The 13434-nt window shown below is 40.7% G+C and overlaps 1 protein-coding gene across 2 annotated transcripts in view; it reads left to right on the forward strand.

The window, feature by feature from the left end:
* Positions 1 to 9355: 9355 nt before the first annotated feature.
* Positions 9356 to 13434, forward strand: part of agbl4 (AGBL carboxypeptidase 4) — a 432158-nt gene continuing 428079 nt past the window's right edge. For both annotated transcript variants that reach the window (XM_044361590.1, XM_044361591.1), the window contains exons 1-2: positions 9356 to 9510; positions 9889 to 9961. The gene's annotated coding sequence lies outside the window, so the exon portion shown is untranslated. The remainder of the gene's footprint in view (positions 9511 to 9888; positions 9962 to 13434) is intronic.

The raw sequence follows: 13434 nt of genomic DNA on the forward strand, positions 1-13434 counted from the left end.
AGCCACAAACAAATGAGAAATACACGATTTTATACAAGTAAGCCCCGATTTTACCTCTCCTCTCCTCTGCTCTCCTGATTTTCCAGGTGCTTCCAACACCTCCATATGTACTCCAGCTCCCAGGCAGAGTGGGAGTGGTGTCCCAAGAGAAGCCATCCTCAGTGGGCTTCATAGAGTGAGAGGATTGGATGGAGTTCTGGGTGGCTCAGTTTGCCCCTAGAGGCTTTATTTAGCCACTTACAGCTTGAAGAAAAACAGCTAAATCTGGAATTGTGAGTGCCCTTCCCATTTTTGTTTACAACAGATTCTGTATCTGCAGGAATAATTTACTATATGGAAGATGGCACAATGCAATATGATGTCATAACATCACAAGATAAGATTTCCATAAACCTGCTATATTCAGTATTTTTGTATTAACAATGGATCAAAAACTATGCGTCATGTGAAATGTGTCACTCGCACTGATGAACCCACAGAGAATTATCACCTGACACTGCAGTTGTCTTCACAGTGTTTTAGCATCCTTCAGCTCATTGTTTTGGTTTTTTGGGCCTGTTAATGAACAGTGTTGCTTTTAGCCGCAGACAAACAAGCTCTAAAAAATAACTGTACCCTACCTGCCTGGCACCAAACGGCAGACAAAGTTAGCAACTAGCTGGTGGAGCATTTAGCAGCTAAAGAGCCACATATTTCCCTCAGGTGTTGGTGCAGAGCAAAACAGAGTTAAAAGAAGAGTGAATATTGGACTGACATCCATCAGGTGGCCAGAAACATGACTCAGAATAAATACTAATGTTGCTCCATGTCTGCTGGATGTGTACAGAAGCTTCTCTTTGCTAACAAGCTCACCATATCAACTTAACAAGTGATAATAAGTCAGTGCAGTGTTTACAGCTTGTTTTGAACTGAGCGGAGCTGACAACAGCAAGACTACTTCAGGTTTACAAGATGATAACAGTTACAGATACTGGTTTAACTTTCATTTTGACGCTGAATTTATGCAGGTTTCAGCACCGATGAGAACTGTCATGTCAACATAAATTCAACAAACAAATGTTTCATGGGGCCGTGTAACATGAGTGAATTGTTGCTAAAACTACATATCTCTATTCATACAATATTTATTACATAATTCTTGCACTTGTCCACAGCTCATGAAACACAAGCTTGTGGAACAGCTCTTTGCGGTTTAGCTGGAGTGTGTAATACATCCTGACGTTTAGCAAGTTAGTGTTTACAGCGTTAAAAGGCTGCTTTCAGCCACATTACACATGCACATCTCCAGGATTGGCTGTGTGGCAGTGGGGTTAATGAAGTTTCTTTCTGCTACGCCACAGAGGAGAATTATCTAGTGAAGCGAGAGACGGCTGGCTCTCTTTCTGAGTGTCAACAAACAGTGGGGGAGTCCTCCATGAACGACAAGACGTTGCTGGCCATATTTAGCTGCATTACGCTGCCGCCTCACCAGAATTTGGTGAAAATGTAATCAGCCTCACCACACAGGAAAATGAACGCAGAAAATGCAAATGCACGTTCAGACATACTATGCAGGAGTTTCACCAGTATACACAACACACAAACATACACATATACAGACATATAACTTTACTGGACGGCTTCTATAAAGTTCCTCAACCCTCAGATCACAGTTGGGGGTGCATAGATTCTCCCCGAGTCACTGCAGTCAATGAAGGATGGAGGGAAATTGTGCAAATTAGGTGAAGAGAAGAAGGGGATGAGAAAGTGCTCTGCAGAATACAAGCATAAAGGAAGTGTGAAATATCCTCAAGGCCTCCTGGTGTATCAAAGAGCACGGCCAGCTGTGTGTTTACCAGCTTACCAGCGTCAACAACAACACACACATTAAGGGAACTTGCTGTTTTGTCCCCATAAGGGAGGCGAGTCACCACCACATGACTGTGTAAACAGATTTACGTCCCCACAATGTGAGGAATACCTGGTACACACACACACGCAAAGCCCTTAGATAATTCCTCGATTTCAAATGGATATCATCTCTGTTACTTTATATGTATATGGAGATTGAATAAATTCCATGGAAAGAAATTCAGGAATATGTGGCGAGACATTGCAAGAGTCAGGATGCTCTTCCAAGTCTATGTGTGTGTATGTGTGTGTGTACATGAGTGTGTATGTGCATGCTATCAGAAGAGTTTGTTGTAAGAGAAATGTTTTATTCACTTTCTCTCCCCTGATGTTCCTTTCTGAGAAACAGTTTTTTTTCTGTTTACCGAGAGACAGCAAGCCTGACCTGAATGAGACGAGCAGAGAGAGAGAGAGAGAAGGGGGGTGCATGGTAAACATTTGAAGCAGAGCACATAATGATAGACAACATGGAAGAACTCCATGGATGTGTTTGTGTGTGACTCCACCAGCCAGGAGAGGTATGTGTGTGTGTGTGTGTGTGTGTGTATGTGTGGTATGGTAGTTGTGGATCTGAAGAGACACATCCCTTTTAAGTCCTTGCAGGGGGTGAAGAGTGTAGGATGTAGGGCCGTGGTATGTGCACGTGTGTGTGTGTGTCGGCAGAAAGGAGACAAATTTCTCACCTGTGTTTGATGTGTGTTGCGGTGTGATGCGTTATATATGAGTTGCTGTTGTAATGGCCCCCCTCTGAAAGAGACAAATGAGTTTCTCTTTTCAGGAAAACTTGGGGGGGGAAGACTCCCTCACAAACACATTGTACACACACACCGTCAGGAATACAAATACAGATTCACAAATAAATCCTTTGCAAGTGCAAAGTCCTAATGCAAAACTTCATGTGCATCCATTTGGGGGAAAAAAAAAATCTGTCTCACTCTGTTGTTCACCATTCAACATCTATATAGAAGACCGTGTCTGTAAAAGTGATTTGTTTGTAAACCAAGGACTCTGGTTAATATTTTTAAGTCCACTACCATTTGAAAGAGTAAACAAACATATCTGGATGTATTAAGATGTATTATGTTGTAAGAGTAGGCATAACAACATATTTGTGAGTGGGTGTCTGCTTTGTCAGTCTTTGAAAACCTTTTTAGTTTACTGCTCTTCCTCAACAAACTGATGGAGAAGTGTTGCCATTCATCTACTCCAAAGATATATCCAATGTCACAACAGTTAACACTCACATCACGATGAAAACATTTTGCCTTTGTTGCACAAAGCATTAGCCTGGTAAACATGTAGGTGAAGGTAAGCTCATACTATTCAAATCCTAATGTAAAATATAAGCTTTTTTTCTCGCTTTTACAGTCACCTCTCCCTCAAACTCTCACTATCTCCCCTCTAAACAGTTGACAGATGAATGTCCTCGATAGAAGTGTGCATTGCCTCACACTGTGAGTGGTGTCAGTGCTGAAACACGGGATGACAAGCCTATCCTCTCAGTCAGAGCATGTCCCTCTTTCTCTTGCTGTATCTCTTTCTTTCTCTTTGACTCTTGCTCTTTCTCTTTTGCTCCTCTCATCTTCTGCTGTTGTGAGTGGGGGAGAAACTGGAGGTGCAGATGCGCCTCTGAATAAGAATTTAGGAGGAGCTCGATATTGTCTGTGAGCTTGATGAAAGGAGGGAGAAGAAAGACTGGAGGAATAAAGAAAAGGGTGAGCAGAATAGAAGAAAAGGGGTAAAAATAAATTGTGAATAATGTCTGGCCTCCTAATGCTTTGCTGTTTAATACCAGCCTAAATCCCTCAACTTCTCGTAAAAACTTCAACAATTTCGCAGTCGAGTAATCTTCCGATTTAATAACCTTAAGCTTCCCTAGCTCCATAAATCTGACGTTCTTACGCCTTCCCTCCCCAACCTCGCCCTCCCCTCCTCTTCCTCCCTCCTTCCCTCCCTCATTCCAAGCCTCTGTGCATTTTATCTCCATAATAGCACAAAGCGGTGCGAGCTGCCTCGGTGGGAGAGATAAGGGAAATTCCTGCCCGTATTTTAATAGCTTCGCTCAGCTATCTCTTCCTACCAACTCCTCAGGAGCTGCCAGGCAGCACACTCACCTTGGACGCAGCACCCAGAGGAGAATCCTACAGAAAGGCATGACTACAGAACGCCTAGTGTGTGTGCGTGCGTGTGTGTGTGTGTAAATAAATGCATCTGTATGTGCGTATATATATATATATATATATATATATATATATATATATATATATATATATGTGTGTGTGTGTGTGTGTGTGTTGTTTAGAGTGCAAGTTGCAAATGTTATAAAAGCCTCTTTGTTCTGTAACCTTAATTCTCCCACAATTTTGAATAGTGATTTCCATACCAACTGTGAAAAACCCTGGATTATTTTTATTAATAGTAATCATTTATCTGTCCAATATCCACAAATGTAACCATGTGGTTAATTTATGGTTAGGATCCCTCACATAGGATAGAGGGATAAGATCATCATCATCATGGGTTATTATTTCAATAATTTTGGTCTAAGATGGAACGTGAACCCCAAGTTCATGTAACTGTAACATGTAACTGGCACCCTTTGCTTTCCTTACATACTGTACATGTAAATGGTACATCTGTTCCTGCATTGGCACCAAGCAGAAACTACCACGACTTAAGGCTGAAGTCAATGTGGAAGTACCTTAAAGTCCAATAGCACTGACAGCCGCCAACTGACTCCAATTTAAAAAGCTTCAACTTCTCTCTAGAAATGCTAAGTCAATCATTTTTTTCAACGAGCCATTATGGTCTCAATCGCTGATTTAAAGGCCTCAAATAAGTGTTCTGGTGGTCATTTTGGAAATTATTGCTCCGTTGATAAGATTTAAAAACTAAGCAGGTTTCGATGTCTGCTGTGTGGGCGTTGATTGACAGCTGTGATTGACAGTTTGCTCACCTGCTGCTCTCCCTGGCTCTGTGGCTCGCACTGAGTCAGACTTTCTGAGTTTCAGTTTGAAGAATAAACAGATTTTTCTCCAGAGAGGCAGTTCTACTGCATTTGTGGTTAAGAAGTTACACTAACAAGAGCTCTCATTTTGGTAAGTTTAATGTTACTTGATTACAATACCTACCCTGTCAATTTAGCAAAAGTAATTTTAACCCAAGTGTGCACTGCTCAGTGTTCCCAGTAAGCTAGTGTTCGCTTCAGTCTGAGGTAGTGGGGTGTGTTTCCAGAGTGTGAAAGGCAACACCCCGCAACTCCTTATTTGGAAGGTCCTGGTGCCGACCATAAACTGCAACTCTGGGCTCCAATGCAAACCAATGGGTGATGTCACCCTACTATGTCCATTTTTATATACAGTCTATGGTTGGTACTGCATGTTGGATCAGCCCAGCATCCCTAGGAATTACATTCATACTGTACAGATCTGCAGTGTATGATTTACATTAGAGTACAAACAGTACCAAAGTTCAGTGTCACTGCAGGAAGTAGTGTGCTCTTTAAGGCTCCCAGACAAAAGTTGACAATTGTGCGGGAAATGTGGTGAAAGCATTGGTTGTCGGTCCAAAACTGTGGTCTTAGATTCTTCCTTAAGACACATCCACTGTAATTTAGAGGTTTGGTGACCAGAGACAGACTGCGTCAAAATCCAGTCAGTGTCAGAAATTTAAATCCCACAATGTGACTGCTGCTAAGACTTAGACTAAGAAACTGATACTGAATACTTCCGCAAAACATATTTTCCATTGCAAAACCAGCAGTTCATGTTGAGTTCCTCTCTCCAGATACAGATACTGTAGAAATAAGTCATCTTAAAAATATTGGCAAATGTCTGCAGTTCAATTCTGGAAAGGTGTAATACCAGTGGAGATACACTACCACCCCCAGACTCCAGCTTGCTCTGAACAGGTGCCCTAACCAACCATTAGGAGTCGCTAGTGCAGTGACAAGAAAATGGCCCCTCAGTGTCTTCACACCCACCTACGCTGCTAATTGTCTTTGATGGAGTGCCCAGCCGAGCTGGAAGCACCCAGGAATAATACATTTTAAGAGTCAAGGACAGAGACATCAGTGTTCCCGAATTTTTTTTGATCTTGCGGGCCGAGCCTGGATGAAGGTAAACAGTATTTTTGTCCCAACAGAATCAGCCGGTAATGGCACTGTTACCTTCGGGGACCACTTACAGTAAAAACAGCACCTGTTTTGAAGTCCAGGAACTTAATTCAATTTAATCTCTTGCACTGAGAAATTAATGAAATCATCAGAGACAAATTGTGTTTTACATTTTAGACAATGCAGCTGATGTTATTATCTAGAGTGCCTTACAGTAGGTGGGCAGGTAAGTGACCTGTTCAAGGAGACTTTGGACTCGGGACAAACAGCTGACGATGAACACACGAGCTGCTGTGGGATTCAAACCTGCGACCACTGGTTCATCCTCAAGTACAAATATGGGTTAAATACACAAAAGGTCAGGGATTTTCTATTGAACACTCAGCTTTAGATACAAGACTCAATGACAGCACTTTGCTGAATGTTTATAACTGTTATAGCTTCATGTACTGTAGGTGATATGGATTCTATTTACCTATACTAATTAACACTTCAAAGGGAAAAGATTTAAAATTTGCATTTCACTGTAAGGAAATCCTATTACATTGTTTTGATGTGTGCCTGCCAGAAATGAGCTCAACACACAAAAGCCCACATGTTCTAATGACTTTTAATCCACCTGAGTCAATAGCCACCAAGGTGTTTAGGAATATTAGCATCTTCTATGAGAAAAAAAATCCTGGCATGACTATTCCTGACTACAACCGGTGGATCTTTTTGGAAGTTAAAAAAAAAAAAAAAACACAGAGAGAGAGAGAGAAACAGGCTCAGTTCCATCACACCAGGAAGTGTGGGCTGCTGCGTTTTGATAGGCTGGTTGCCAGCAAGGCAGAGTGACAGAGTGTGGCGCTCACACACTGTGATGACACTGTAGCCCAGCCAGAGATGCTGTGGGATCACTGACACAGCGTGAGTGTCTGTGTTCAGCTCGCACAAGCTACTTTATGTGTGTATAGTGTGTGTGTGCATATACAAAATAAGTGTGCATATGTTGCAGGGAAGGTGTCTGCATGAATTTGTGTGAATATGAATTTGTCTCTGTGCGATCTAAGTGTTTTTATGTCCGTGGATGTGTGTGTACAGTATGTGTGTGTGCGTTTGTGCTTCTCTGGCCTTGTTTTGAATGTGTTTTTCTTTCTTGCACCAAGTACAAGTGTGTTGTCATTAATTTTTCCATCCTTATGAATTTATGTGTTCTTATTCCAGTGTACCCCCCCTCACACACACATACACACACACACACACATACATATGCATATCGAATGCAGCTCAAACACAACTTCATACTTAGATGTGGCACTTTATGCTGTTTGCCCAGAACTGGTGAGAATTGGAGGAAGATCCAGAAAAACACAGAAGCTGAAGCAACAAACACTGATTTGGTGTCTGTTGGGAAGCCAGATTTTAAAGCAAGCCAATCGCCCCCCACACACACACACGCACACACACACAGGAGCACACACCTTTTACAACATGTTTACATAGTCACTTTGAGTAAAGGGATGAAGCAGTTCTGACAAGCTGCTTTTTCCAGCATAAAGACTGAACAAGGATGTGCGTTCTTGTGTAGTGTACTTGTGTGTGTGAATGTGTGTGTATGAGAGGAGCTGCTGTGGGTGGGGACGGAGGATTGAGGACTGAGGGTGAAAAAGAAAGAAGTAAAAGGAAAAAATGGGGAGCTGGGGAGGGATTAAATGCTGACATTCTGCAGTTCTCTGCGCCCAAAATACACCATTTCTCTCTCTCTCTCTGTGGTTTGGCAGTATGCTCTGGCAGTTTTGGGGTAGAGAGGATTTGCCTGTAAGTCACTCAGTTTTTATGTAATAGCTGTTTGCAGTGTTCCAGGGAGGCATCTGTGAAGATGCGACTGAATCAAGATGCGAGTCGGGCTGCTCCGCTGGCTGCAGCTGCCCAGGCTCGTGTCAGGAAAAAGGTCCCAGAGAGTAGTTGAAATCGGGAGAAAGGAGGATGGAGAGAGAGAGAGAGAGAGAGAGAGAGAGAGAGAGAGAGAGAGAGAGAGAGAGAGATGGGGGAAGAAAAGGCAAAAGACTGAAAAGCCAAAATTTCAAAGGGGAAGACTGGCTGGGAGATCATCCTGTGGCTGCAGGCCCAGTCTGTAGCCTTAATGTACGCTAGATTGAGGTCGTCTAATCTTTCTACCCTCCTGTCTAGTCAGCAGTGCTGCTCTAAGCTGGCGTGGTACCTATCTCTTACTTTGTGCAACCTGTTATTGATGGCACGTAATCCATGGCTCATTTCAAAAGATCATCTTTTCACTGCAGGCTGAATGGAGTCAAGAATACAGTAGCTGTGGTGTTTTCCAAAAAAGGTTTATTTCAAACAAAAATACATTTGTGTCTGTTGAAATCTCACAATGAATAAATGGGACTCAACCCTGAATCACTTTCAGCTTTTTTCAGTTTCTTTTCAGGATTTTTTGGTGATAAGTTCCATCAGCAGTATTTTGTAAAGGAACAATTTAAAGCCTTGATTTTATCTTCAAGCTTGTCATCATTTTTGTTGGTTAGAAGATACAAATATGGCCAACCGTTAGAGGGACAAATGAAATCTGATTAATTCTAAGGTGAAGAACTTAAATTATGCAACACTGCAAGGATCTGTCTCATTTATCAGTTACAGATCCCAAAATCCTTGTAGATGCTTTTAAAACTTCTAGAAATGCACTTTTCTCTTGCCTTCTGATGAAAGCAACAAGGGATTCTTTATTTGGTCCAAAGTGCAGCTTCCAGAGTTCTTACTAGATCTAAGACCTTTGGTCGTACTACACCTATTGTCATGGTTTTTCACTGGCTATTAATAGGCCTACATGCCTGAGCCAATTTCAAAATCCCTCTGATTTACAAGACTTGAAATGGATTGGTTCCACTCTATGTATTCAATCTTATCACTCCATGTTTACTCCATTATATCCTTTACACTCTCTTGATGCTGGTTGTTTAACTATTTCTAACATAATTATGTGTAGAGCCTTTACTTCCACCGTTTGGGATAAGTTCCCACTTTGAGTTTGAGACACAAATCATTCAAAATGCCTAAAACCCATCTCTATTCTCTTTTGGTTATTGGTTAATATTATATTGATTATTATAATTTTAACTGTGATTCTGCCTGTGTCTGTTTGATGATCTCCTTTGTCCTCCTATCAGCCTCAGAATTTCCTTCCTGTCCTTGTACCAACTTCTCTTATGGAGTTTTTCCCAAGTCCCTGTCATACTTCACCTCTCCACTAGTTGCACTGTTTTCCCTCCTCTGCCAGTCACCTGCTTGCACACCTGTTCTCAATTGGTTGTTAACCTGCAGAGTATATGAAGTCCCAGTTTCCTTTGTTTTGTTGCTAGTGTGTCCGTGTTGCGTAATATCTGTACTTGTCTAGCTTTTACATGTACCACACCCTGTCTGACACTTGTCTATTACCTGCTGTCTGCTTTTTAGTTCCTGCCTCAGACTCCCTTGGATTTGTTTGCCAGTTCTGCCCATTGATCACTGTAAGCCTGTTTATTGACCTCTACTAGTAAACTGCCTTTAACTCACTGGTCCACACTTTGTTTATTAGAGCTGTTTCCCCTATAAATGTTTACTGAATACTTACAAATTAATATAAAAAATATACTTGAATCTCAAAAGAATCTTTATAACAGGGAATTCCCATGAAATCATGTTAAAATCTACATGGAAGAACCAACATAGTTTTGAATTAGGTGATCATCATTTTATTGTCAGATAAGTCAGCCAAAAGTCTTATTTGAGTATGTAAAGTAGTGGTTTCTACCGTGTGCAGTATACAGTGCTACTACATTGACATTTTGTGTATTCCACACTTTTAAAATGGTGCAGTAAAATAGACCTATGAAACTTTTTTACAGTTCATCTTTGTCTGCTGTCGTGATTGCTCAGTCTGAGACCAAGTTCAACTCAACTGTTTAAAGTCTGCAGGGGGTGAGTGTTTCATACTCAAAAGACTTAATTATTCAGTTGTCAATTTAACTATAGAGCTGCTAAACATTGTCAAGTGTTGCACTTTTGAAATTCCAGCTGCCAAACACTCAACATATTGTAAGCCTGTACTAAAGTGTTAGCATGTAGCAGTTTGTTGACTGCATGTATGATGTATAGATCTTGGTTTTTGCCAAACAGGTAGTTCCCAGACAGAAACGTGAAGCCAATGAGAAAGTGCCTTAAACCTGAATTCTTTCTGATAGCCAGCAGGAGGCGACTCCTCAGGCTCCAAAAAGAAGTCTGATTGTATGGAAGTCTATGAGAAAATGACTCCACCTCTCACTTGATTTATTACCTCAGTAAACTGTTTCCTAATGAGTCTATGGTCTCAATCGGTAGTTTCAAGTCTTCTTCAATACAGTATGATGTTCATTTTGTAATTTATGGCCCAATTTAGAGTAAAATAGATGATTACGGCATGGCTACTTTGTGATTGACAAGTTGCCACCACAGCAACAATGTTGATTACATGGCGTAACCATGGCGTAACTGCAGATTCACAGAGTATAGGCGTAGCTGCTGCTATTTCATGGTGTGTTTTCAGTTCATAAAAGTTAATTGTAACATTTTAGTTGCCTACAAAGTTCAGTGTTTAGTCGGACTAAAATACCCTCTAAGGAGTCGGCTGTTCAGTTTTTCCGGTAAGTACATTTTGTTTTAATGGTTTTAGGCCTGTTTTTCGCTAGTGAAAATTAGCATTAGCCCTATCACAGTTAAGGGCTAATAGACTGTAAATGCACAGTGCTAACCAAGCTAGCAGCTAGCCCTAGGGTCAGCTGCACCCTCTCATCCAAATATGGTCACTTCTGGCTCCAAAAATCGAAGATGGCAACGGTCAAATCGCTAAACTCGAGGCTTCAAAACGGCAGTCTGCAAACCAATGGATTATGTCACGGTGACTATGTCCATATTTTTTTCACAGTCTATTAATTTATTTGAAAGGTACAATAATTTGACAAAAATGGCAATTGTTTTCCCCGAAACTTCATTTTGTCTTCATGTCTCCATGCATATACAGGAAAAACACTTGATGACATGGGAGGTGACGTTTTCTCCCAAAGTGTTTATAAGCCCCAGCTTCAAAGCCAGCGGTCACACATTGTCCTGCTGAGCTTGCTTTGTCAAAGAAACTGTGCTTTGTGTGTCTGCTGTCTTGTTGCAGCACTGATGTTTGATGGTCCAATTACAGGAAATGGCCAAGAGAGCTGTTTATTCAGTGTGTTTTCGCAGTAAATCCAGTGATTAAACAGCAGCAGATAATAGTGCATAAATTGTGAGGTTTAACACTCTTGGTTTGCGGTTCCTGCTGATATTTGTGTCCATTCTGTCATAGTGAAAAATCAGCTCAGAGGTTGAGAAGATCACAGAATATGAAACCGAAATGTCCATTCAGCTGGAAAGCTTTGGTGTAATACATATGCTGCCTCTGAGCCGAATGCACTTGACCAGTAGCATCAAGGAAACTGGGGAATTTAAAGACATGTGTTTGAAAAGGACATGTATTCTTTAATTTCTCTTCTGACCTTAAAAGTGAACGTAGTCGGACTGAACTCCAGAATCCCTTTGACTTGTGTAAACTTAATGTGAACTCAATCATGAGGGATTCAGACTCTGGGCCTGGCTAATTACTGGTTAATTACATCTTCAGACACAGGTCATAGTCAGAGGCTGAGCCAAATATTAACGTTAGCTCATCTTTACTGACAGAAACTGAGCCCAACAAAGACTTTAGCTATTTTGTTCAACTTTGAGTTTGAGTTGATTTGAGTTGTTGGTTCTTGGTACTTTTCACATGCAAAAATATCCTAAAACCATCCCCCCCTTTCACTCTGTTGACATTTTTTCTATGCCTGGCCTGAAAATGAGAGAAATGTCTATTTCTGTCTTTCACATCTACTCTTATATTTCATGTTGCTTTCATGTAACAGATAACAGCCTGTTTTCTGATTCCCTCTCTTTTGCAATCAGAGCTGTAACAAAATCGGCTGATATGTAGATCTGCTGTTGAACTGAACACTTCTTTGGCTGCTTTACATTAAAATCTTTAAATGAACAAAACACAGGAAGGCTTTTATTGTAAAGCATTTACAGGAAGTGCTGTCTCACATGGAGCAGCGTCTGATAGTAACCCAGATAACACCTGATTGACATCCAGATTTGGATTGGTTTTGGTGTATTGCAGGAAAGACTGTTAAAAGGTAAAATAGCCACAAGTGACTTGAATAGGCTTTTGAAACATTTATTATATTTAGTATTGTTTCTCATTTACATTCACGTATATTAATGGGGTTGTGTATTGTTGCTTGATTGTTTTTGTTGCACAGCAACAAAAATGTCTTAACCATCGACTGTTGCTGAGTTGTAGATTCATTCATTAGTTGTAGATTAATTAACTGGCAAGCAGAGACAGTGTGACTCAGATGTTAGAGAGACTTAAAGATACCATTAATGGACTTATCCATATTTAATCCCAAGAGGATCTGTAACTGTTTTGCAGGAATATGTGAAGAGAAAGGTCAAAAATATTATTTTTCTGCTTTGTTTTCACTTGAAAGAAAACCTTTAGTAAAAATCTGCAAATAGTTATACTTGGTGGGTATTAAATCACATGGAGGATTATGTTCTTCAGCATTTCAGCTAGCTAACACCATATTATGTGATGTCAAACTACGGGAGAGACCATGCATTCAGTACTCATTTCGTTATCCCTTGTACAAAATGTACTGGTGGCTTATCAGCTAACGATTTTGCTGCCATGATCCATTTGTAGAATATCAGTGATTGTGGTGATGAACCAATTTTTGTACCCCTAATGCTGACCCATAAAATATCTTAAAAAGCAGATGAAGGCTGGAATAAAAAGCAAGATCTTGTTTGTAAAGACATTGGCATAGTAACTTTGTGGCTGTGTTGTATAGGATTGAAATGTGTTGTTGACCAGTCAGATTGATTCATGTAAACCTGATGAATGCACACAACTGGACTCACAGTGAGCAGACAAAAAGGCATGTAAAAAAAAAAGTGAAAGATGCATTTACCTGCGTCATTATGTACTGTTGGCATTATAGAATATGCCAGTTGTTTTGTTTTTTTGTTTTTTTTTACAAAATAACATGAAGGACACGGTCCAGCACGTCATGACAGTCACGTTAGCATGGCCTGTGACCTGTCAGTGTAAATAAGATGGATGGCCTGAGGAGAAGCGGGAAAAGAATACATATGAAAGCTTATTGTGCACATATGGTCCATTAAGCACTTTCCTGCTTGTTTTTATGGCTGGTTTAATCTTTTTTAATCTGTCAGAAAATCAATTTGTTCACGTTGCTGCCAGGTTGCTGAGCGGAGCACTCCATCACACATCCATAGACCTTGCCTGCCTGAGCAAGGCATTGTGCTGGATTCTAGTCATCAGA

This window comes from Thunnus albacares, chromosome 9 (genome assembly GCF_914725855.1).
Source record: "Thunnus albacares chromosome 9, fThuAlb1.1, whole genome shotgun sequence".
Lineage (NCBI taxonomy): Eukaryota > Metazoa > Chordata > Actinopteri > Scombriformes > Scombridae > Thunnus > Thunnus albacares.